This window comes from Ovis canadensis, chromosome 8 (genome assembly GCF_042477335.2).
Source record: "Ovis canadensis isolate MfBH-ARS-UI-01 breed Bighorn chromosome 8, ARS-UI_OviCan_v2, whole genome shotgun sequence".
Lineage (NCBI taxonomy): Eukaryota > Metazoa > Chordata > Mammalia > Artiodactyla > Bovidae > Ovis > Ovis canadensis.
In genome coordinates, this window is record NC_091252.1 from 29,506,570 (window position 1) to 29,531,513 (window position 24,944).

At 40.2% G+C, this 24,944-nt stretch overlaps 1 pseudogene; it reads right to left on the minus strand.

Annotated features, from left to right (window-relative positions):
• Window positions 1-21,984: 21,984 nt before the first annotated feature.
• LOC138445259 (serine/threonine-protein kinase 24 pseudogene) lies at window positions 21,985-24,069 on the minus strand (annotated as a pseudogene).
• Between the last annotated feature and the right edge of the window lie 875 nt (window positions 24,070-24,944).

Below are 24,944 nucleotides of genomic sequence, written 5' to 3' on the forward strand. Positions count from 1 at the left end.
ATTAATTTACTAAATTTAAACACTTTAAATAGACCACAATTTTTGCAAATCTATTTTGGATGTTCTTCTATTCTTCATCGAGAGCTTCAAAATAAGAGATACATGACTGAAGGGATACCTGAGAGGCCCCATTCCACACATTGCTTTGATCATACTGACAAGCATCCAAGCAAGCAAATTTTAACCCCTAGCTCACTAACACCACATCAAATCTCCTTAACCTGGTTTTTTTCAGGCCCTCCACAATGCGGCTCCCACCTATTTTTCCAACCTGAACCCCTAAAGAGTGATTAGCTATCCCCCCAGAGCAAAGGTAAAGGAGAAGCCAAGAGTTCCATGAGCTCTGGGTAATTCTGAGTCTTCCCCATCCTCCCTCTTGCCATCAGCAGGAATAAAGAGGAGCACCTCCTGGCAAGACCTCCACCCTTTCCTCCCCTGCCACACTCACAGTCTTCCCACCATCATCTACCTTGAATCCTGTGAGGCCAGCTTCCTTATCCTATATCCCTATGCACACGTATCAGAGAAGCTGTTTCAGGCCTCCAGATCTAGACTCCTGCCTAAAATCACAATAGCTCCCTTCAGCATACTTCCTCCTTCCTCATTTTCCATTATTACGTCTGACATGAGATGTATTTTTCTTATTCCATGGCTATCTCCCTCTACTTGAATAAAGCCTCTATCAGGACAGGAATTTTTGTCTGTTTGGTGTTCTGCCGTATACTCTCTGCTGAGAACAGAGCCTGGGACATCACAGGCACACACACAAAATATATCTAATGAACAAGTGAAAAAAATCAGTTTTAACAATCTGTTCTACATCCTGGATGCAAGAAAATAACACATGGTTCCTCCTTCTATGCAAATAGTTCCCTTGCTACAGCTCAGGGCCCTCCCTTGCTCCTGTCTGCCTCTGCAGACCCTATCTGCCAAGACCCATCTACAGTCCCTCCTCTTCTGGAAAGCTTCCTCAGCCCGTTCCAGCCCACAGGTATCTTGTCCTCCCCTGAACCGCCATGGTATTTACTGTCATTTAATCATTAATCATTGTCTTGCCTGTACCAGCTCTGCACACTTATGTAGAATCACTGTTTATATCTTCTGAGGTTATTTAACTTATCACTTTTAATTTGTCTTCTAAACCAGACTGTACAGTGATAAGAGCAGGAATCTTAATTTTATTCTTCCTTATTTGCCCTGTAAAACCTTCCCACAGTAGAGGAGTTCATCAGGTTATTGTCAAATAAATGATTGAAATAATTTAGAACCAAGCCTTGAAGGAGGAACAAGTACAATTTTCAGTTATCTGTTCTAAAGGATGAGAGCTTTTTTGCTGTTGTTAATCTTTTAGTGAAAAATAGAATAACAGAAGTATTTCTGAAAAACAGAAAGTATTTCAGACAGAGTGTAGTAAGTTAGGGACAGTAGAACCAGCATGAAAGCAGCACGGAACAGACTGAAAGACTGCAGTAGGCCCTGTCTGCCCAACATCCGTTTGCTCTCCTCCTGGCAAGCCCTGGCTTTGTTCAGGTCTCCATTCTTTTCTGCACGGTCATGTGCGTTAGGGGAAATGACGTAAGCCTCATTGCCAGGGACTGAATTCCAAATCTCTAAGTTAAGAGAATCCCATTAACCTCACCATTAGTTGTTTTAATCATTTGATCCTATTCTGGGCATTTGATCCAGTTCTGGGCATTTGATCCAATTCTAACCAATGAGAACTGAGACAAAGTCTATTGAGGGTCTTCTGGGCAAGACTCCTTGATCTTCAGAAAAAAACCACAAGAGAAAAACAGCTCCATCTTCTACTGATGAACATTGTTCTGTCTGGGTGTAGTGGTTGGTGCTGTCGCAGCTATCCTGTGACCAGGCTAGCTTGAGGACCATACCAATACTCAGAATAATGGAACCATTAAAAGAGAGGAAAAGCCTGGGTTTTTAATGTTTATCAGCTGAACTAAGCAGTCACTCTTCTTTCAGATTTTTGTTAATAAGTTCATAAATTTCTCTTATGTATATTTTTATTGAAGTATAGTTGACTGACAATGTTATATTAGTTTCAGATGCACAACATTGCGATTCAATATTTTTAAATATTGGGGTTATTTTTTAAATATTACAAAATGATCACCACTACAAGTCTAGTTACCATCTGTCACCATAAAAAGCTATTATACTGTTATGACTATATCCCCTCTGCTGTATAGCGTATCCCTGTGACATATTTATTTTATAACCGAAACTTTGTACTTCAGTCCCCTTCATTTACTTTAGCTACCCTCCCATCCCTGTGACAATCACCTATGTGTTTTCTGTATCACTGTTTCTTTTTGTTTTATCTGTTCATTTTTTTTAGATTCCACAAGTAAGTAAAAGCATACAGTATGTCTTTCTCTAACTTACTTCACTTAACATAATGTCCTCAAGATCCATCCACGTTGTCACAAATGGAAAGATTTCGATATTTTAAGTTGATTTAAGACAATTTTCTGTTACTTGTGCCATGAGCATTCTGCATAATGCAATGATTTAAATGCTTGCTCAAAATGAGCTAGGAGCAAAGACCTGTAACTGAATATTTATAGCAACCTTAATAATAATAGCAAAAATCTGGAAATAATCCAAATGTCAACCAGGTGGTATATGGTTAAGAAAATTGTAGTATATATTAACACAATGGGATAATACTCAGTAATAAAAAGGGATAAATTCCTGATACATCCAACAATGTGGATAAATCTCAAAAGCATTATGCTAAGTGAAAGAAAGTCAGCCACAGAAGCCTGCATACTATATGATTCCATTTATCTGATATTCTAAAAGAGGAAAAATTATGTGTAATGGTTAGTTTTGTGTATTAAAAAGCTATAGTAACAAGTCTTTGGTCAAACATCACTCTAAATTAAAATTTTTTAATTGTATTATAATAAAATACATTATTATATAGTAGATATATTAAACAATTTATTGTATAATAAAATGATAATACATATTATTATTTATTATAATAAATGCATAATACTGTATTATATTATAAAATAGAATAAAATAACATGAAATTTACCATTTTAAACATGTTTAAGTGCACAGTTTAATCATGTTATGAACATTCACAATGCAGTGCAACCAACTCTGGAATTCTTTTCATCTTGAAAAACTGAAACTCTATACCTGCTTGAAAAATAGCTCCCCATTACACCCTCTCGCCAGCCCCTGGAAGCCACAATGTTTTCTTTCAGCTTTCTATGAATTTGACCACTCTCTATACTTCACGTTAGTGGAATCATACAGTATTTATATTTTTGTGACTGTCTTATTTCACTAAGCATAATATGCTCAAGATTCATCCATGATGTAGCATGTGTCAGAATTTCCTTTTTTAAGGCTGAATAATAGTCCATAGCCAGGCTGGATGAAGCACAAGCAGGAATCAAGATTGCCAGGAGAAATAATAATCACCTCAGATACGCAGATGACACCACTCTTATGGCAGAAAGCGAAGAAGAACTAAAGAGCCTCTTGATGAAAATAAAAGAGGACAGTGAAAAAGTTGGCTTAAAACTCAACATTCAAAAAACTAAGATCGTAGCATCGGGTCCCATCACTTATGGCAAATAGATGAGGAAACAGTGCTAACAGTGACACTCGTCATTTTCTTGGGCTCCAAAATCACTGCAGATGGTGACTGCAGTCATGAAATTTAAAAGATGCTTGCTCCTTGGAAGAAAAGCTATGACCAACCTAGACAGCATACTAAAAAACAAGAGACATTACTTTGCCAGCAAAGGTCTGTCTAGTCAAAGCTATGGTTTTTCCAGTAGTCATATATGGATGTGAGAGTTGGACCACAAAAGAAAGCTAAGTGCTGAAGAATTGATGCTTTTGAACTGTGATTTTGTAGAAGACTCTTGAGAACCCCTTGGACTGAAAGGAGATCAAACCAGTCAGTCCTCAAGGAAATCAGTCCTGAACATTCATTGAAAGGACTGATGCTGAAACTGACGCTCCTATACTTTGGCCACTTGATGCGAAGAACTGACTCAACGTAAAAGTTCCTGATGCTGGGAAATATTGAAGGCAGGAGGAGAAGGGGGCAACAGAGGATGAGATGACGGGATGGCATCACTGACTCGGTGGACATGAGTTTTTGAGCAAGCTCCAGGAGTTGGTGATGGACAAGGAAGCCTGGCATGCTGTAGTCCATGGGATCTCAAAGAGTCAAGACAAGTGAGCAACTGAACTGAATAGTCCATTGTATATGTATACCACATTTTGTTTATCCATTCATCTGTCAATGAACACTGGGGTTGCTTTCACCTTTTGGCTACGATGAATAATATTCAAGATCCTGCTTTCAATTATTTGGGTTTATATTTAAAAACAATTGTGGTATCACGTGAAAAAATAATGTAAAATATGCCAATATATTTTATATCAATGACATATGGATTGATATGTTTTATATACTTAGTTAAATAAAGTACCTTATTAAAATACACTTCACCTTTCTTACTTTTTTAGGTAAGGCTTTTTTTCTTAAGATGTGATTAACATTTAAATTAGTGGGCTTTAAGTAAAGCTGATTACCCTCCATAATGTGAGTGAGCTTCACACAATCAGTTAAAGACCTCAAAAGAAAAGACTAAAGAAGAGAAGGAATTCTGCTTTCATACTGCCTTTAGACTTGAGCTGCAATAGCAGCTCGCCTCTGCAGGCTTGCCCTGCAGCCAGCCCCATAATCACATGAACTCATTAAATCTCTCTAAATATGCACAGAGAGGGAAAGGTTCCTGTTTCTCTGGTGATCCCTAACTAATACACAAAGGGACAATAAACGGATGGGTAGTTGCCAACGGGCAGGATTCAGGAAAACAGATTGACTACAAACAGGCACAAGAAATCTTTTTGATATGAGGGAAATATTCTAGATCTGCACCATTAACTATAGTAACCACTAGACACGTGGCTATTAAGCACTTAAAATGTGACTAGTCTGAATTCAGACATACTATAAAAAAGCACATCAGATTACAAAGACTTTGTATGAAAAAATAATGTAAAATGGGTCAATAAATTTTGCATTGATTACATATTGATTGATATGCTTTATATATTTAGTTAAATAAAGTATCTTATTAAAATACACTTTACCTTTCTTACTTTTTTAATGTGGCTATAAGAAATTTAAGATTATATACATGGTTTATATTATACTTCCACCAGACAATGCTGTTCTGTATTTTGATTGTGACATTAGTTACATGATTATATACACTGACAAAACTCTGTACTCTAAAAAGAGTGAATTTCATTGTGTATAAATTATAAGTAAATAAACAAAATTTTAAAACATGAACTAGGAAAAATAGAAACAATTTTATCATATAAAAGATACTATAATATTCATGTTAGGCTCATCCCCACTGTTGGATCTTTGTCCCATGTTCTTCTCTGTCCCTAGAAATTAAATGTTATTCACCTTTTAAGAACTGGCTAAGTCAGTCTCATGCATTGCCCCCATTCCAGCTCTTCCCTGCCTCTCTGTCTCTTCTAAGTTCTTGTTCCACTGAGAGCTGCAGTCTTATTCTTTCTTCATGACATGGAATTTGAGCTTGCTGGGTCAAATACCAGCCAAGAGAGGATGAAGGACTTAGGGGCAGGGATTGTGTTCGGAACATGATGAGTTCAAAACTTTAGATCCAGCCAGACTGGTTTTAAGGACCTAGGCTGACAGCCAGTTGCTACAGCTCAGCATCGTAACATTTTCCAGGTGTTTTTGTGAATGTTACCTTTGGCTTCCTAGCTGGAGCAAGTTACCTAAAGCCAGGAACTATGTCTTATCCTCCTTGGGCAACCCCTGAGATACCCACTGCTCTTGAGTTTGACGCTCAAGAGTACCCCTGACTTAAGGAAACCTAGCTTTCCAAGGACTCCACATCCCTTACGACCTTCTCAAGGAATACCAATTTACTCTCTCACACCTCATGTACCTGAAGATCAACGGATATGGTTAGTGTCTATTTTATTCCTCATTGCAGCTTCCAGAATCACACTCCCTCACTCTCTTCGAAAAAAAGCCATGTGCTGTTAAAGAACATGAGCTTGGTGCCGTTCCACCCTCTCCCTGTCCTCCTCCTTATATTTGAGAATTGCAGGGCACATCTCCTCACCTGTCAACAGTGGTAACACCTGGTTCACGTCTTCCTCTCCGCTCTACTCCAAGTCCTTCTATCAGTGACTTAAGAGACAACCCAGCCAGCCCCAAACACTGACTTCTGGGGGTTATATTCAGCAGATGATTTTGAGCAAAATCCATACAGTGAATTAGTCTCCTATACCTCCTGCTCCTTAATTCCATCTTCTCTTCACCAGCCTGTAGTATTCTAAGAAAGGCACTGGAGAAGGAAGAAGGCTTGTGCAAGAATAGAATGTGGGGAACACTGAAAGGAATGAGGTCTTCCAGAAGCTTTCAGGGAAATAATATGTTCCCAAACATTTATGGTTCCTTTTATAATTTAAAGATTGATTATTTCATTAATGCATTTTAGTGTGACATGTTGAACAATTATAAGCAAAGAGAACAAAAGTCAAAGTGATCCAGAATTTCACCCTCTAGAGAAATCTCTATTAAAATTTTAGTGAATATTTCTTCCCAGACTTCCCCTTCTAAACACCTAAATTTTCCTTATTTATAAAATGCCAACTTAAGGGAGTTTGGGGGAGAGTAAATACAGGTACATGTATGGCTGAGTCCCTTCACTGTTCACCTGAAATTATCACCATATTGTTAATCGGCTATATTCCAATACAAAATTAAAAATACAGAAATAGAGAAATGAGTGCTGATGGGGAAAACAACAACAAAAATTTAACCAGTGCTCAATTTTGTTTTTATTAAACTCCTGGGGGAAAAAAATAAGATGCCAACTTAGTAAATATGCTATTTTATAACTTGCATTTTACATTTGAAATAACATGAGTATCTTTCCAAATTAACAAATATGTTCTACATCATAACTTTTAATTTTATACCATAATTTATTTAACTAATTCACAAAATTTACTTTATCTACAAATTTTTGTTATCATAGGCAGAATAAAATGAACACTTTTGTAGCTAGATCTTCGTGCACATTTCTAATTTCCTTTGGGTAAATTTCTATACATAAGATTTCTGTGTTAAAGAATTTATAATGTTATATATTAATATCTAAGTATGTTTTAGATAGAATATCTAAGATTTGTGAATAACTACCTCCTTTTAAATGCATTTAGACTATTATTTGGCAGAATTTCCTTTCTAAGTTATATCACCAAATAACTAAGCTTCTATCCATATTAGCATGAATGATTTTTGTTTATTCATTCTTAAAGTTGCTAGCCTTTATCACATTTATTCAATAAATATTTATTTAGGAACTACTGTGTACAGGACACTACCAGACGCAAGGAATAGGAAGTAAGACACCCGGAGTAATGGTCCCAGTGTGATTCAATCTATTTTTCTTGTCTCTATGAAATTATAGAGAAAGGTGAATCTATTTTTTTAAACTCTCAATTGGAGGATAATTGCTTCATAATGTTGTGTTGTTTCTGCCACATAGCAATGTGAATCATCCATAAGTAGAGAAAGATGAATCTAAACCAGCCCACAGTGATCAATAAAAATCTCTTCTTGTTGGGAGATGCCATCTGGAAGACATCTTTAAGGAAATCATCAGGTAGCCCAAATATCACAAATGGTCCAGAAAAGAAAGAACACCCCAGGGTAAAGGAAAAAAAAAAAAATGTGCCAAAGGACAGAAGCATAAAAGAACAGGTCATTTTATGTGACTGAAACATACACAATTGGAGCCTTGCCTGAAACCTAACATCACTAAAAGTACTTGCTGGTAGTGAGGGAATTCTGTGCAGAGGCTATATTACTGGACTGCTACCATCGTTGATTAATTGTTGCTCTTTGTTTATGTCCATTAACCTTCTGCTGCTGCCGCTGAGTCGCATCAGTCGTGTCCGACTCTGTGCGACCCCATAGACGGCAGCCTACTAGGCTCCCCCGTCCCTGGGATTCTCCAGGCAAGAACACTGGAGTGGGTTGCCATTTCCTTCTCCAATGCGTGAAAGTGAACAGCGAAAGTGAAGTCGCTCAGTCGTGCCCAACTCTTAGCGACCCCATGGACTGCAGTGCACCAGGCTCCTCTGTCCATGGGATTTTCCAGGCAAGAGTGCTGGAGTGGGGTGCCATTGCCTTCTCCGATTAACCTTCTGAAGTCCTATTAATTCTGAATAAACTCAGTCAGCTCAGTTTTTCTGTTTGAGCCCAGGAGCTAATGTCTGAAAGAAAGTTCCTCTGCACTAATTCCATGTTTTGGATAAACTCTGTACAAGGGAGCAAATGGCTGAAGTCCAGAGCCCACACCCCAATGGAATATACTTTTCAGCCCCAAGAGACACCCTGTTTGACCCAGACACTAGACCTATTTTTCAGATTTTAAAGTCTTCTGCAATAAGTAGGAGGAAAAAATTCTATTTCAGTTCTGCATATAATCAAAACAATAAATCAACATGGGATAATTTTTTCTCACTAAACATTGTTTAAAATGTATTATTATACCAAGAACACAATTTTTTCCATTACTCCAACTACAGCTGAAAAAATAAAATTTTCCATTTATATACAGCTTTAGAGTATTCAAAGCACTTTTACATATTACTGATTTGAACCTCAAAACAACCTTGAAAAGCCTTGAGACTCAAAACAACCTTGAAATATTACCCATATTGTAACACATATTTTTGCAGAGAAGGAAACCAAAGTTGAAAATAAGTAGTTTACCCAAAATGACACAATTATTATGACTAAACCACACTGTTGAAGTCTGAAAAGTGTCAATCAAGACTGGACTAATAGTCCTTCTCTGGGGCTCCCATTGTTCCATTGCCTATCCCTTCCAAAGCATTCATTTTACCACTGTTTCTCAAGCTTTAATGTACATGCGGATTATCACTCCATTGACTTAGAGGTGGGGACTGAAATTCTGCATTTCTAATAAGCTCCAGAGCAATGCTGGTGCTGCTGGTCTCAGGCATTCCAATGGATCAGGACAGCCTGGTTTTGGCGGTGTTTTTTTAATTCTCCTGCACCCCACTGGAAGCCCCATGAGGCCACGAATTATGCATTATTAATCAAAAACATTCCTAGCATTTAACTCAAGATATGACAGGCTATGAAAGTTTCTGTAAATATGAAATGAATGAAAAATTAAGTGAATAAATGAAATCCATGTTTCTAGCCTAGAGCTGCCTCCAGTATACTATGCTGTCTCTCACAAACAGTGGCCAGACTACCTTTCCCTTTTAACTACCACATTAGTTAAGGAAAACGCCAGCTTCCTTAAGAAAACCCATTATCTCAGTGGCTAAACACATTGAAGTGGGTTTTTTCTTGCTCATGTAAGTATATATGAGTGTTCCCTCTTGGGGTAGGTGAGGAAAGGTCTGCTCCACTCAGTCATTCAGAATCCAAGCTGACAGAGGCTGTACCAACTGCGGCACAAGGCTGTCAAGGTCACCTCAAGAATCAGCTTCTACCTAGCCTGTGAAGCCTGAAAATAACTCATCCGTTACGCTGCTATTCCAAGAGAACCTGGGAAATGCAGCCTTCAGTTGGGTAGTCACACTCTAGCAACGATACACCAGAGAAGAGGGCAGAAGCCACAGGTGGACACAGTGTCCTCTGCTCCTGTACAAGCCCCCATGACAACCCACTGTGTGTTAACGGTGCTCCCTCTTTTCCCAGATTGTATGGGCAAATTCGTGATTTTCCCTTTTCCCGGATTTCCTTTACCCAAACAAGCTCCATCTGTTCAATTCCTCCCCAACCTTCAGTGCACATCTCAAAAGATATTTTTATGCAGCTTTTCCAGATCTCACAAACAATATGTCATCTCTCTTTCTTGAATCTCTCCTATGCTTTGTACTTTTCTAATACTCTCCAACACATTCTACCATGCAGTTCAATTATGGTGTACTTATAAATTCCCCAGGTTTATACCTGAATCATCTTGGTAGTCCTCTCAAGCATCTAGTACAAAACTTTACATATAGCAGCAATTCAGTAAATAGGGGCATTTGTAAGTTGAGCTGAAAACACATATAATAAATATAAAGAACTCATCTGGTAATAACCTTGCTCTCTGTTTTTCGACAGAGGAGACAGCTATAACTCCAAAAGTGAAAGTAGAAAAACTGCCAGTGCTCAAAACCTACAAATATAGCTAGAGCCAGGGCATAAAATGAAATACTTCTGGCTCATATAGTTCCACTGAGCCACACTGCATTTTATACACTTCTTCTTTAATGGTTCAGACGTACAGTTCTTAATATCACATGGAGACTCATAACCTTCAGAATACAGCATGAATCAGCTGGCTGCACTGCAAAGAGAATATAAAATGCCATCAAGAATGTCCTAACTTGAACAGTAAACTTTTAAAGTACAAACAACTCATCTGTTAGCAGGCTGGCATTTGACTGTCTGGAAAGTAAATACATTAGAAAGATATCTTTAAAGAGATCCTATTACCTGTGGAAGTCAGCAATTTTCAATCATGAGTCCGTAGCAAGTCTAGGTAAGAGATGCTGTGGCCCAGCCTCTCTGCAATAAATACAGCATGTTAGCTCAGTGTGTGTGCTCACTCAGTCATGTCCAACTCTTTGCCACCCCATGGACTGTAGCCCACCAGGCTCCTCTGTCCATGGGATTTCCAGGCAAGAATCCTGGAGTGGGTTACCATTTCCCCCTCCAAGTGATCTTGCTGGCCCAGTGATCGAACCCGGGTCTCCTGTATTGCAGACAGATTCTCTACTGTCTGAGCCACCTAGGAAGTCAGATATAGCATAAGCAATCCCTTGGTCCTAACATGAAGAGTTTCTAATCATCAGACCCTGAATCTGCAAAAAAGTCCTTAGCCTGAGCCCAATTTGTCCTCACTTATCCAGTTTATGGGGCATGGATTCTTGGATATACAACCTACAGAAGGATATCGTTAAAAATGTAAATCCGAACACAAATGCATCCTTCATTGTCTTACCAAATCGGTTTTTCAAAACTTTGCCTGAGCAGTCTGGTTTGCTTAAAAGTGCTCCAGGGAACCCAGAGTCCAGTCCAGGGACCTAGTGAAGAGCCCACCCAGAGAAAGAGTTCCTGCTTTAGCTTGAACAAGGCTGTTGCTTTTCCCCTGAACCCTGGAATTAGCAGCTCTCTGCAGCTGAGACTTTTCAGGGTGTAGGCAAGGAAATGTAGTTTTAGAGTATCTTCCAGGAAAAGGGATCCTCTTTATTCCTTACTCTTCCCTATTGGTTCTCAAGCTATCCTGGCAGGGCAAGATCAAAGAAAGGCAGGTGAGTCCAAATTGGTAGGTGGTGGGTTTAATATGTAAGTGTATTTACATATGAGTCTCAGCTTGGGCTTCTCGCGCAACCCATCTGAATGGTAAAACCTTTATGTAGAGGGCTTAGTGGAGTTCAGTCACATGCAGCAGCCAGGTGGTCTCCAGGACACCTTATTCTCCCAAGGCTGCATCCATGAAAACGGCTTCTACTGTGGAAACGGTGGGCAGGACATACAGTCCTCGGACAGAAGGAGGCTAGATGCCTCTGATTGCCCAGATCCGGCTCTCAGGTCACGTGACAATCACTTCTTGTCAATGACCTCCTCCAACACTATCCCTCATGATCCGACTCCCAGGCTGTGGGACTTTAATAAATCAATGTTCGATCCTGATGCTCTTGGTGGGAAAAAAACTCTTACTTATTTTGGGAATTATTATCTTGATCTGTGTTTTCTCTTGTATGTGCCTCCATTGCTCCTATGGCATCTGCCTCCAGTGCAGCCAGACCGCCATCAAATGAGCTGCCTCCAGGCTACTGAAACCCCCTGCTGTTAACTCAGAGCACATTGTGGAGGCAGGATGAGTATAGGGTTGCACGAGCAAGTCATGAGGGTGGACCACTGGAGGAGGTCACAGAGAGGTCATGACCGCCCATTGACCCCAGCAGAGGCTCCTCAACTCCCTCCCTTGACCTTGGAATTATGTTCTATCCACAGAGCCACCAGGACTTCCCTGGTGGCTCAGACGGTAAAGTGTCTGCCTACAATGCGGGAGACCTGGGTTTGATCCCTGGGCCAGGAAGATCCTCTGGAGAAGGAAATGGCAGTTCTCTCCAGTACTCCAGCCTGGAAAATCCCATGGACAGAGGAGCCTAGTAGGCTACAGTCCCTGGAGTCACAAAGAGTCAGACATGACTGAGCAACTTAACTAACCTAACCTAACCACAGAGCCCACAGTACTGGGCTATTTCACAGAGAAGCCTTGAGAGAGTAGCATGCTTTTGACACCATATGAACAGTATAAGAGACTGAGCCCAGTTAAGGCCTCAGTGTAAATTTTTAAGATTCTGACTAGGTGGGGGTGCAGAGATCTATTGGCCGTCCTGTGGCCACCTAAGACAAGCCGGGAATGAAGTTCCCTTGCTTCCTAAACCTGCCACCACCAACTGGGAGTGACCCACCTCCTTCTCCAGTGCCTCCCTGCCCTCTGTGTCCAGAGACCAGTTTCAGATTTCACCCAGAGAACTTCTGAGGTTGTGAATCGACATTTCCATTGCCTCACACTCAAGTGAAAAACATGACCATACTGAAGAATAAAGGAGGGGAAAAAAAGGTAAGCTTGAGCAAATTTCCTCTCTGGGAAAATGTTTAAAAAACAGGATCAGAAGGCAAGCTTCACAGCTTAAACACTGAGAAATGTTTAGCACAGTCCTTCCACCAGCCCCCATATGTATAAAGGAGTATCAATAATGTTCTAATTTTTTGAGTTGATTAATCTTTATCTCTTAACAGGGAAATATGAAATATGAAAATTTTCTTGATGGATTTTGGACAACACAATTTTATGGTTGTCCTAGGGTAGACCTTCCTATTAAAAGGTCCCCTATAGGAGATTGGGACTTAAGAAAATAGTTAACACTAGTTCTATGGCTATCATCTCAAAATAAAGGATTCCTAGTACTTTTGACAGGTAATCCAGCAAACTGAATTTCTCAATTAAACTTAAATTATCAATTAAAGGAGCATTGAAGGATGTGATCATGTTGGATATTGCAAGGGATGCAAAGATGAGTTAAGCCGTGATCCTTTCTTCAAGGGGTAAATTGTCTGTTTGGAAGTTTTTGTTGCGGGGATTTTGAGTGAGGACGGCTGTGGGAAAGGTTTTTAAAAGTCAAAAATAATTGTAGGACATGGAAAAATATAAGTTCCAAAGGCAGTAGCACATGAGAGTTCAGAGGAAGGAGCAAAAGTAACTGGTTGGAGGGAGTAAGAAAATATGCTATAAATGGGTGGGGTTTGAGAAGACTTAAGACTTGAAGATGGCTAGTGTTTTGTCCAAAGGAAAAAGGTGGAAAACCTTTATGTAAAAAGCCAACATTAACAATAGTCATCATCCTCATGACTGGCATTTACTGAGAGCCCACTCCAGTTTTCTTGCTTTGAGAATCCCATGGACAGAGGAGCCTGGTAGGCTACAGTCCACAGGGTCGCAGTGAGTCAGACACGACTGGAGCGACAACACTCATGCATGCACTCTGGTATTAGGAACTCTGCTAAGCCTTTACAGACAATAACTCCTGTAATCTACACAACCACACTGCCAAGTAGGATCTATTATTATCAGAAACCGAAACTCTGGTTTATTGCCCAAGACCACATAGCTAAAAGTAGCACAATCTGAAACTGAGAATAGGTCAGGTAACTAAAAATCTAGTTTGAATAGAGCATTCAGTGATCATCAATAAACAAAACAAATTAAGTGTAGAAATGCAGGTCAGAACTTCCCAAGGCCCCAGATGTTGAATTAAAGAATTTTTGCTTAGTTAACAGGCAAATGAGCAGCCGCTGAAAGGTTTTAAACAGTCTTTGACATTACCCGAGCTGATGGTGTTGCACAGACGTAATGGAGTAGAGGGAACTCGAGGGACAGCAAGACTAAGAGGTCATTGCCAATTTTTCAGATAAGAAGCAAAGTTAGAGTGAAGGTCTTGATAATGAAGTGGAAAATATTATAAACATTTAAAAAAAAAAAGTCGACAGAACTTGCCAACCACATGATTAAGTTCCAGTTATCTTAGAGAAAACCAGAGTCAACAGTGACACCCAGATTTGGGATCAGAGGCTGATATGATGGTTTCAGAAATAGAAATAGGTAAGAAAGAATTGTTGAAGAGAAGATAATGCCCATGAAGTCCTCCACCTTCACCTCCTCCTCGTCATCACCATCACCACAGTCTGCAGGTGATGGCTCTTAGCCTAAGTCAGGCGGCACTCTAAGCAGTTTACACTAATACTAACTAATTTAGAAATAAAAGCAAGTCATAAGGAACATACTAATAATACCCCTCATTTGATAAATAAGAAAATGGAGACACAGAAGGATAAAAGTCCTATCATTAATAAGTAAGCAGTTCCCAAAACCTGTGGGACACTGTAAAAGCAGTGGAAGGGGAAAGTTCATAGCAATACAGGCATACCTCAAGAAACAAGAAAAAAGTCAAATAAATAACCTAACTCTACACCTAAAGCAATAGAAAAGGTAGAAATGAAGAACCCCAGGGTTAGTAGAAGGAAAGAAATCTTAAAAATTAGGGCAGAAATAAATGTAAAAGAAACAAAAGAGACCATAGCAAAAATCAACAAAGCCAAAAGCTGGTTCTTTGAAAGGATAAATAAAATTGACAAACCATTAGCCAGACTCATCAAGAAACAAAGGGAGAAAAATCAAATTGATAAAATTAGAAATGAAAATGGAGAGATCACAACAGACAACACAGAAATACAAAGGATCATAAGAGACTACTATCAGCAATTATATGCCAATAAAATGGACAAAGTGGAAGAAATGGACAAATTCTTAGAAAAGTACAACTTTCCAAAACTGAACCAGGAAGAAATAGAAAATCTTAACAGACCCATCACAAGCACGGAAATTGAAACTGTAATCAGAAGCCCTCCAGCAAACAAAAGCCGAGGTCCAGACGGCTTCACAGCTGAATTCTACCAAAAATTTAGAGAAGAGCTAATGCCTATCCTACTCAAACTCTTCCAGAAAATTGCAGAAGGTAAACTTCCAAACTCATTCTATGAGGCCATCATCATCCTAATACCAAAACCTGACAAAGATGTCACACACACAAAAAAAAACTACACGCCAATATCACTAATGAACATAGATGCAAAAATCCTTAACAAAATTCTAGCAATCAGAATCCAACAACATATTAAAAAGATCATACACCATGACCAAGTGGGCTTTATCCCAGGGATGCAAGGATTCTTCAATATCCGCAAATCAATCAATGTAATTCACCACATTAACAAATTGAAAAATAAAAACCATATGATTATCTCAATAGATGCAGAGAAAGCCTTTGACAAAATTCAACATCCATTTATGATAAAAACTCTCCAGAAAGCAGGAATAGAAGGAACATACCTCAACATAATAAAAGCTGTATATGACAAACCCACAGCAAACATTATCCCCAATGGCGAAAAATTGAAAGCATTTCCCCTACAGTCAGGAACAAGACAAGGGTGCCCACTTTCACCATTAATATTCAACATAATTTTGGGAGTTTTGGCCACAGCAATCAGAGTAGAAAAAGAAATAAAAGGAATCCAAATTGGAAAAGAAGAAGTAAAACTCTCACTGTTTGCAGATGACATGATCCTCTACATAGAAAACACTAAAGACTCCACCAGAAAATTACTAGAGCTAATCAATGAATATAGTAAAGTTGCAGGATATAAAATCAACATGCAGAAATCCCTTGCATTCCTATACACTAATAATGAGGAAAATAGAAAGAGAAATTAAGGAAACAGTTCAATTCACCATTGTAACAAAAAGAATAAAATACTTAGGAATATATCTACCTAAAGAAACTAAAGACCTATATATAGAAAATGATAAAAACACTGGTGAAAGAAATCAAAGAGGACACTAATAGATGGAGAAAGATACCATATTCATGGATCAGAAGAATCAATATAGTGAAAATGAGTATACTACCCAAAGCAATTTATAGATTCAATGCAATTCCTATCATGCTACCAACGGTATTTTTCACAGAGCTAGAACAAATAATTTCACAATTTGTATGAAAATACAAAAAACCTCGAATAGCCAAAGCAATCTTGAGAAAGAAGAATGGAACTGGAGGAATCAACCTGCCTGACTTCAGGCTCTACTACAAAGCCACAGTCATCAAGACAGTATGGTATTGGCACAAAGACAGAAATATAGATCAATGGAACAAAATAGAAAGCCCAGAGATAAATCCATGCACCAATGGACACCTTATCTTTCACAAAGGAGGCAAGAATATACAATGGATTAAAGGCAATCTCTTTAACAAGTGGTGCTGGGAAAATTGGTCAACCACCTGTAAAAGAATGAAACTAGAACATTTTCAAACACCATACACAAAGATAAATTCAAAATGGATTAAAGATCTAAATGTAAGACCAGAAACTATAAAACTCTTAGAAGAAAATATAGGCAAAACACTCTCCGACATGCATCACAGCAGGATCCTCTATGACCCACCTCCCAGAATATTGGAAATAAAAGCAAAAATAAACAAATGGGACCTAGTTAAACTTAAAAGCTTCTGCACAACAAAGGAAACTGTAAGCAAGGTGAAAAGACAGCCTTCAGAATGGGAGAAAATAATAGCAAATGAAGCAACTGACAAACAACTAATCTCAAAAATATACAAGCAACTCCTACAGCTCAATTCCAGAAAAATAAACGACCCAATCAAAAAATGGGCCAAAGAATTAAATAGACATTTCTCCAAAGAAGACATACAGATGGCTAACAAACACATGAAAAGATGCTCAACATCACTCATTATCAGAGAAATGCAAATCAAAACCACAATGAGGTACCATTTCACACCAGTCAGAATGGCTGCGATCCAAAAGTCTACAAGCAATAAATGCTGGAGAGGGTGTGGAGAAAAGGGAACCCTCTTACACTGTTGGGGGGAATGCAAACTAGTACAGCCACTATGTACAACAGTGTGGAGATTCCTTAAAAAACTGGAAATAGAACTGCCTTATGACCCAGCAATTCCACTGCTGAGTATACACACCAAGGAAACCAGAATTGAAAGAGACACGTGTACCCCAATGTTCATCGCAGCACTGTTTATAATAGTCAGGACATGGAAACAACCTAGATGTCCATCAGCAGATGAATGGATAAGAAAGCTGTGGTACATATACACAATGGAGTATTACTCAGCCATTAAAAAGAATACATTTGAATCAGTTCTAATGAGGTGGATGAAACTGGAGCCTATTATACAGAGTGAAGTAAGCCAGAAAGAAAAACACCAATACAGTATACTAATGCATATATATGGAATTTGGAAAGATGGTAATGATAACCCTGTATGCGAGACAGCAAAAGAGACACAGATGTAAAGAACAGTCTTTTGGACTCTGTGGGGGAGGGCGAGGGTGGGATGATTTGGGAGAATGGCATTGAAACATGTATAATATCATATATGAAACAAGTCACCAGCCCAGGTTCAATGCATGATACTGGATGCTTGGGCCTGGTGACCCAGAGGGATGGTATGGGGAGGGAGGTGGGAGGGGGATTCAGGATGGGGAACACGTGTATACCTTTGGCAGATACATGTTGTTGTATGGCAAATCCAATACAATATTGTACAGTAACCTCCAATTAAATAAATTTATTTTAAATAAAATAAATAAATAAATAAGCAGTGGAGCCTGAATTTAAAGTTAGGCATGCTGGCTCCAAAGTCCATCTTGAAATGTTTAAAACTGCATGAAGGGGACTTTCCTGGTGGTACAGTGGTTGAGACTTAGCTTTCCAATGCAAGGGTGTGGGTTCGATCCCTGGTTAGGGAGCCAAGATCCCACATACCTTGTGGCCAAAAAACAAAAATAGAAGTGATATTGTAACAAATTCAATAAAGAATTTAAAAATGGTCCGCATCAAAACAAACAGAGTGAAGGGTGGGCATCAATATGTTATTTTTATTGAGTGCACTCTTTTATTGGTGTTTTTCAGTAGTGTATAGGGGAAATTAGGATGAATAAACAATCTCATACTTGCAGGCAGGACCTCTACACTTACATTGCAAGATCTCAGTACTGAAGCCTTTCCTCTTTTTGCCACAGCACTTTCACAAGAGGCAAGAGTTTTGTCTGCTCACACCTTGCAGTGCTCTATCAACGTTCCAGAGGCAGCCAGCTGGTGTCTTGTCTCCTCTGCGTACCCCTCATTCTGCCTCTTATAAGTAATAGGGATTTTCTCTCCTTTATAGAAAGACTGTCTTTTGCACTTTCATTCTTCTGTTCTGATACAGCTGGATCACATATGATTCTGCCTGGGGTTCCTCTTCTAACAGGGCAATTTGAGAATATATACATGTTTCACCTGTGGTGGAGAGCTCAGTTCTTGGCTTCAGTGCTGGAAGCTCTTGCTTCCTACAGAGGAATTGTTTTAATTTTACTCAACTAGAGTCTCCTCCAATATATTTCCAGTTTTCTTGCCTGGGAAATCCCATGAACAGAGGTAGCCTTGCCAATTACTATCCATGGGGTCACAAAAGAGTCAGACATGACTTAGCAACTAAACAACAATAACTAAAACCAGTGTATTGGGGTGATATATTTGTTCAGTTTCCTTGTTTCTTCTTTCCTGATACCAAAACAATGAAATTGACCTGTGTGTGGCCATGAGAAGGGGCAGAAGAAAAGTTAAGGCAGTACCCAAGGAGAGAAGGCAGGTCCAAGGGAGAGTGGTGAGTGAGAAGCCCGGAGGGGCTACCTGACATCTGGTGGTGTGAGTGGCCAAACAAGGTGGCAGATGGGCCGGGCCTTGTCTCCTGTCTCCAGGGGACATGAAATGAGCTAGCACAATTGGGAGGACCCAGAAAACATTACACGTTGCTCTGACTTGCAGAGTCAATGGACAGGACGCCAATCCACAAGCTACATGTAGCTCAACAAAAATTAACCAATGCTTTCGGAGTTCCCCCACTCAATTTACTATGATAAATATTTTTAAACTTAAAAATTGAAAGACTGGTACACTGATCATAAGTATTCCTACTACCTAAATTCAACAACTGTTAATATTTTTGTTAATATATTACCCTATTTGCTTTATCAACATACACATTTACACACACTAAGTCTATATTTACATATGTGTATTTATTTGTTTTAGGGCTTCCCTGGTGGCTCAGACAGTAAAGAATCTGCCTGCAATGTGGGAGACTCAGTTTCAGTCCCTGGATTGGGAAGATTCCCTAGAGAAGGAAATGGCAACCTGCTCCAGTATTCCTTCCTAGAGAATTCCATCAACAGAGGACCCTGGCCAGCTACAGTCCATGGGCTCTCAAAGAGTCAGACACAAGTGAGCAAGTAACACTTTCACTATATATTTTTTACTAAGCCATTTGAAAGTACACTGCAAACATCATGGCTCTTTATTCATAATTGCTACAGTTTATATCTAATAGGAACTAAAGTGTTCTCCTTAAAGACCATATACCATTATGCCTCAAAAAACTGAGTGTTTTAATGTGACCTAATAGCTAGACGATAATTAAATTTTCTATATTGTCCCAAAAAAATACCGTCAGGATCTAATTTAAGTTCAGCTTTGCATTTGGATGTTATCTCATCTCATTTTTTTTAAGTTTTCTCTTTATTGTAGTTGAACATATGCATAGAAAAGGCAACAAATCATGTGTCAAACTCAGTTTTCATAAAGTGAACACATATGTGGAGCTACCACCCAGATCAAAAGAGGAAATATTACCAACACCTCAGAATCCTTCCTTGTGCTTCCTCTCCATCAGTAAGCCTCCCCAAAGGTAATCATTTCTTTGACATCAGTTACATTCTTGAACTTTATATAAAGGCACTTTTATAATTCACATCTTATTTTGTCTAGCTTCTTCCAATCAAATGATACTTGTAAAATTCATCAATATTGTTGTATGTAACAGTAATCCTATATTCTTACTGCTGTATATTATTCATTTTACTAATATTCTACAATTTAGTTGCCCATTGTTGACTGATCATTTGGATATCCTCTTTTTTCAAATGCATGTTCTGTCTATGCACATTTTTAAATCAGGTTATCCATCATTCTCTCACTAACTTGTATGTTGTTTTTATACTGAGGATATGAGTTCTTTGTTAAATATATGTATTGTAAATATACTCTTTCACGGTGGTTTGCCTGTTCATTCCCCTAGCTGTGTGCATTTCTGTTATTTTAGTGAATTCCAATCTTTCCCTGTATGACTAGTGCTTTTTGTGTCTTTTTTAAGAACTCTCTGCCAACTCCATGAATAGGTTCTCCTTTGTTATCTTTTGTGAGCTTTATTATCTTATCTTCATTTAGGTATAAAATCCATCTGAATTTGATTTTTGTGCATGACATGAAACATCATTTTCACTTTTTTCCACATGGGTATGCAATTGAACCATTTTATTTAATAAAATGACTATTCTTCTCTCTCATCATTGCTATGTCAACATTGCCATATATCACATAACAATATATTAGTAAGTCTATTTCTGGAATTTTGACTATTTAACCTATTTATCTTCCAGACAATACAACATTGTCTTAGTTACTATAACTTCTCAGTAAATATTAAAATCTGCTAGTGTAACTTGCCCACCTTTGTTCTTCAGTATTGTTTTGACTGTTCTTCACTTCAGTTCAGTTGCTCAGTCATGTCCGACTCTTTGCGATCCCATGAATCACAGCACTCCAGGCCTCCCTGTCCATCACTAACTCCCGGAGTGCACTCAGATTCACATCCATCGAGTCAGTGATGCCATCCAGGCATCTCATCCTCAGTCGTCCCCTTCTCCTCCTGCCCCCAATCCCTCCCAGAATCAGAGTCTTTTCCAATGACTGAACTCTTCGCATGAGGTGGCCAAAGTATTGGAGTTTCAGCTTCAGCATCATTCCCTCCAAAGAAATCCCAGGGCTGATCTCCTTCAGAATGGACTGGTTGGATCTCCTTGCAGTCCAAGGGACTCTCAAGAGTCTTCTCCAACACCACAATTCAAAAGCATCAATTCTTTGGCACTCAGCTTTCTTCACAGTCCAACTCTCACATCCATACATGACCACAGGAAAAACCATAGCCTTGACTAGACGGACCTTAGTAGGCAAAGTAATGTCTCTGCTTTTGAATATGCTATCTAGGTTGGTCACAACTTTTGACTGTTCTTAGACCTCTGCATTTCCATACGTAATTAAAAGCCAACTTGTTTATTTTTAGACTAGATCAATTATGGAGATTTGTCATCTTTACAACAATGGCTCTTCTAATCTACAGTATGGAATGACTTTTCTTTTTTTTTTTTCCTGTTATAAAATTTATTCGTGAAAGCATTCAGACATGTTGAGGTTTCAAAAGATGATATGCAGGTTTCACTACAAGATGCAACAGAAAACCCTCCTGGGAGGATGGGCCGGCTGGTGCGGCAGGACAAAGGCCGGGCGCGACTCCAGCCAAAGTGAGACAAGGACGCTTCATCGGGGAGAAACTTGAAATAACTTAAAGCTTCATGAGGCGCGATATGTTTCCATTTAAAACACTTAAGAAATAGTACCATCAATGAAAACAGGAAAATCAACTTCTAAGTGTACCGAAGGGGCCTTAGGGCACGCAGGAGGGAAAAAAAAAATCTGCATTTGCTGAGGTACAAACAGAGGGAGTGTTCCCGAAGAGGGGCATTTAATTATTATTAATGGCAAATCCTGCAGATACAAAATAAAACCCAAATCACTGGTCACATAATTCAAAATTTACATGTAATAAAGGCAAGGCAATAGACTCAAGTTATGGCCTGTCAAATATTTACTCCACTGACGGTATCTACAGAAGCACTTGGCCGATGTGTACACAGTGATTCCTATGCACGCCGAGAGGGTTTCCGTAAAAATGACACTATTTACAAGTCTGTACACTGATCCACCAGAGCGATTTCTCCGTCTCCTGGGGCGGGGGGGTGGGGGGGGGGGGTGCTTATCAACGTAAAGCAGGATACCTGAGGTTTCGTTTCTTCAGTCGCCTTATCATAATCCCAGATATACATTTCAGGGTTTATTTTTGTTTTCAAAGACACTTTCCTTGATATGTGCACTATGGTTAAAATTAAAAACGAGAATAATAAAATAATCGCTTGGAGGAGCTGGCCTTCCCCCACCCCATCCGGGAGTCCATCAGGCCCCAGGCCAGCAGAGACGGGCTGTGGGGCCCTGGACAGGTGACCCTGTGGTGGGAACGGGCCCCTGATGGTGCGCCTCTTCAGCGGAGTCAGCAAAGGCTCTCGTTGAGTTTTGAAAAGGAAGAGGGTGAAGAAGGAAAAAAATAAAAGGAAAAACAAAACCCCAAATGCCAAAAGGATTTCAGTGGGATGAAGTTCCTCCACCACTTAGAGAATATCTCTGCAGCCGCTGCACCAGCTGGGCCACCATGGTGTCCGAGATGCCGGGGCAGGCCTCCTCCGCCAGGTAGATGGCCCCGCGCAGCTCCTCGATGGAGCCCAAGTTTCCGCCGCACGCCTGGCTCTTCTCCTTCAGCTCTGCAAAGAGCGGAGAAATAATTGTAGATAAACACTGAGAGAAAGGTCTCTTTGGGATGTCTTTCATCTTGCTTCTTTCCAGATCCGATGGCTGGAGAGCTCCGTTCTCCAGACTCTTTGGATCCTTCTCCCGAATCGTGAAGATCCAGTCCCCCGAGTCGCTGCCTCCAGAAGCCTGGCCGTCTGTGTCCGTCTCCGTGTCGGAGTCTTCCGAGCTGGAGTCTTCATGGCTCTGCTCGGCCTTCCACCTCTTGTACCTGTCGATGAGCTCGGTCAAGTAGGAGGTTTTCTTTGCATTGCGGATTATGAACTTGTGCTTCAGTAACTCCTTAGCGGTGGGTCTAAAGCTCGGCTCCTTGTTCAAACAGGCCTCCACGAACTCCTTGAGGGGTTTGCTGTAGTTCCCTTCCAGCGTCGGGGGGTTGTTCTTTGGGATAAGGAATAGGACCTTCATGGGATGCAGCTCGGAATGCGGTGGCTCCCCCTTGGCAAGCTCGATGGCCGTGATGCCCAGGGACCAGATGTCCGCCTTTGAGTCGTAGGCTGACTGCTTGATGACCTCGGGCGCCATCCAGAAAGGGGTGCCCACGAAGGTGTTTCTCTTTATCTGGGTGTCTGTCAGCTGGCCCGCCACTCCAAAGTCCGCCAGCTTCACCTCCCCGTGTTCAGAGAGCAGGACGTTGGCAGCTTTAATATCTCTGTGAATTTTCTTCTCTGAATGCAAATAATCAAGTCCTTTCAGTATTTCTCTTAATATAGTAGCAATCTGGGTTTCATCTAAAGGGCCAGGTTCTAAAAGGTCCAGTGCAGAGCCCCCGCCAAGATATTCCATTATTATCCACAATTTAGTGTCCTTCAGGTAGGATCCATAATATTTGGTTACGTAGGGACTGTCGCACTGACTCAGCACTGTGATTTCCTGCTGAATGTCCTCGATCTCGTCTTCTGCCTCCTCCAGATCAATGATTTTTATGGCGACCACTTTCTGAGTCCGATTGTCAATGCCTTTGAACACCTCGCCGAAGGAGCCCTTCCCGATTTTCTCCAGTTTGGTAAAAAGCTCTTCGGGATCTGCTTTTAGGTTCTGCATGCCGGGCAGGCCCGACTGCACCGGGGAATGAGCCATGGCGGTCAGGACGGCCACTTCCTGGGACGGGACGGCCGGGCCGCGGCGATCCGCGCGGGCGACGAGGCCCGCGGGCCGCGCGCAGCCCTCCTCGGGCGGCCGGGGGCGGGAGATGGGGGGCCGGCCGGCCGGAGCCCGAGGCCACCCTAGTCCCCCGTGGGTCCTGGGCCGGGCGGCGGGCTCAGGGGCGGGCGGCGGGCCTCGTCTCCATGCACCGCACCGGGTACGGGCTTCGAGGAGCGCGGGGCCTCCCTGCGCGAGCGGCCGCCCTGCTGCTGCTGCTGCCGCCACCGCCGCTGCTGCTGGACTGGACTGGAATGACTTTTCATTTATGTATTTAAGTCTGCTTTCTTCTCTTCTCAATGTTTTTATATAAATTCCTTGTACATCATTTTAAATTGAGTTTTAATTAATATACTATATTATTTTCAGATATACAATATTGATTTGATATTTTGTACATTATAAAATGATTAATACAGTAAGACTATTGTCATCACCATACAAAGCTGTTACAATATCACTGACTTTATTCCTTATGTGAACATTACATCCTCATGACTTATTTATCTTATAGCTAGAAGTTTGTACCTCTTAATCCCCTTACCTGTTTCATCTGTTCCCTACCTCCTCTACCCTCAGGCAACCACTAATTTTTTCTGTCTATGACTCTCTTTCTGTTTTGTTTTTCTTATTTGTTCATTTCCTTTGTTTTTGGATTCCAAACATGAGTAAAATCATATGGTATTTTTCCCTCTATCTGTCATATTTCAGTTAGCATAATACCTTCCTAATCCATACAAAGTTTTACAAATGGCAAAATTTCATTCCTTTTAGGGCTGAGTCATATTTCATTCTATATGTACACAACATCTTCTTTATCCATTTATGGGTGGACATTTAGGTTCCTTCCATTTCTTGACTGAGAAGGCAATGGCAACCCATGCCAGTACTCTTGCTGGAAAATCCCATGGACAGAGGAGCCTGGTAGGCTGCAGTCCATGGGGTCGCTAAGAGTCGGGCACGTCTGAATGACTTCACTTTCACTTTTCACTTTCATGCATTGGAGAAGGAAATGGCAACCCAAAA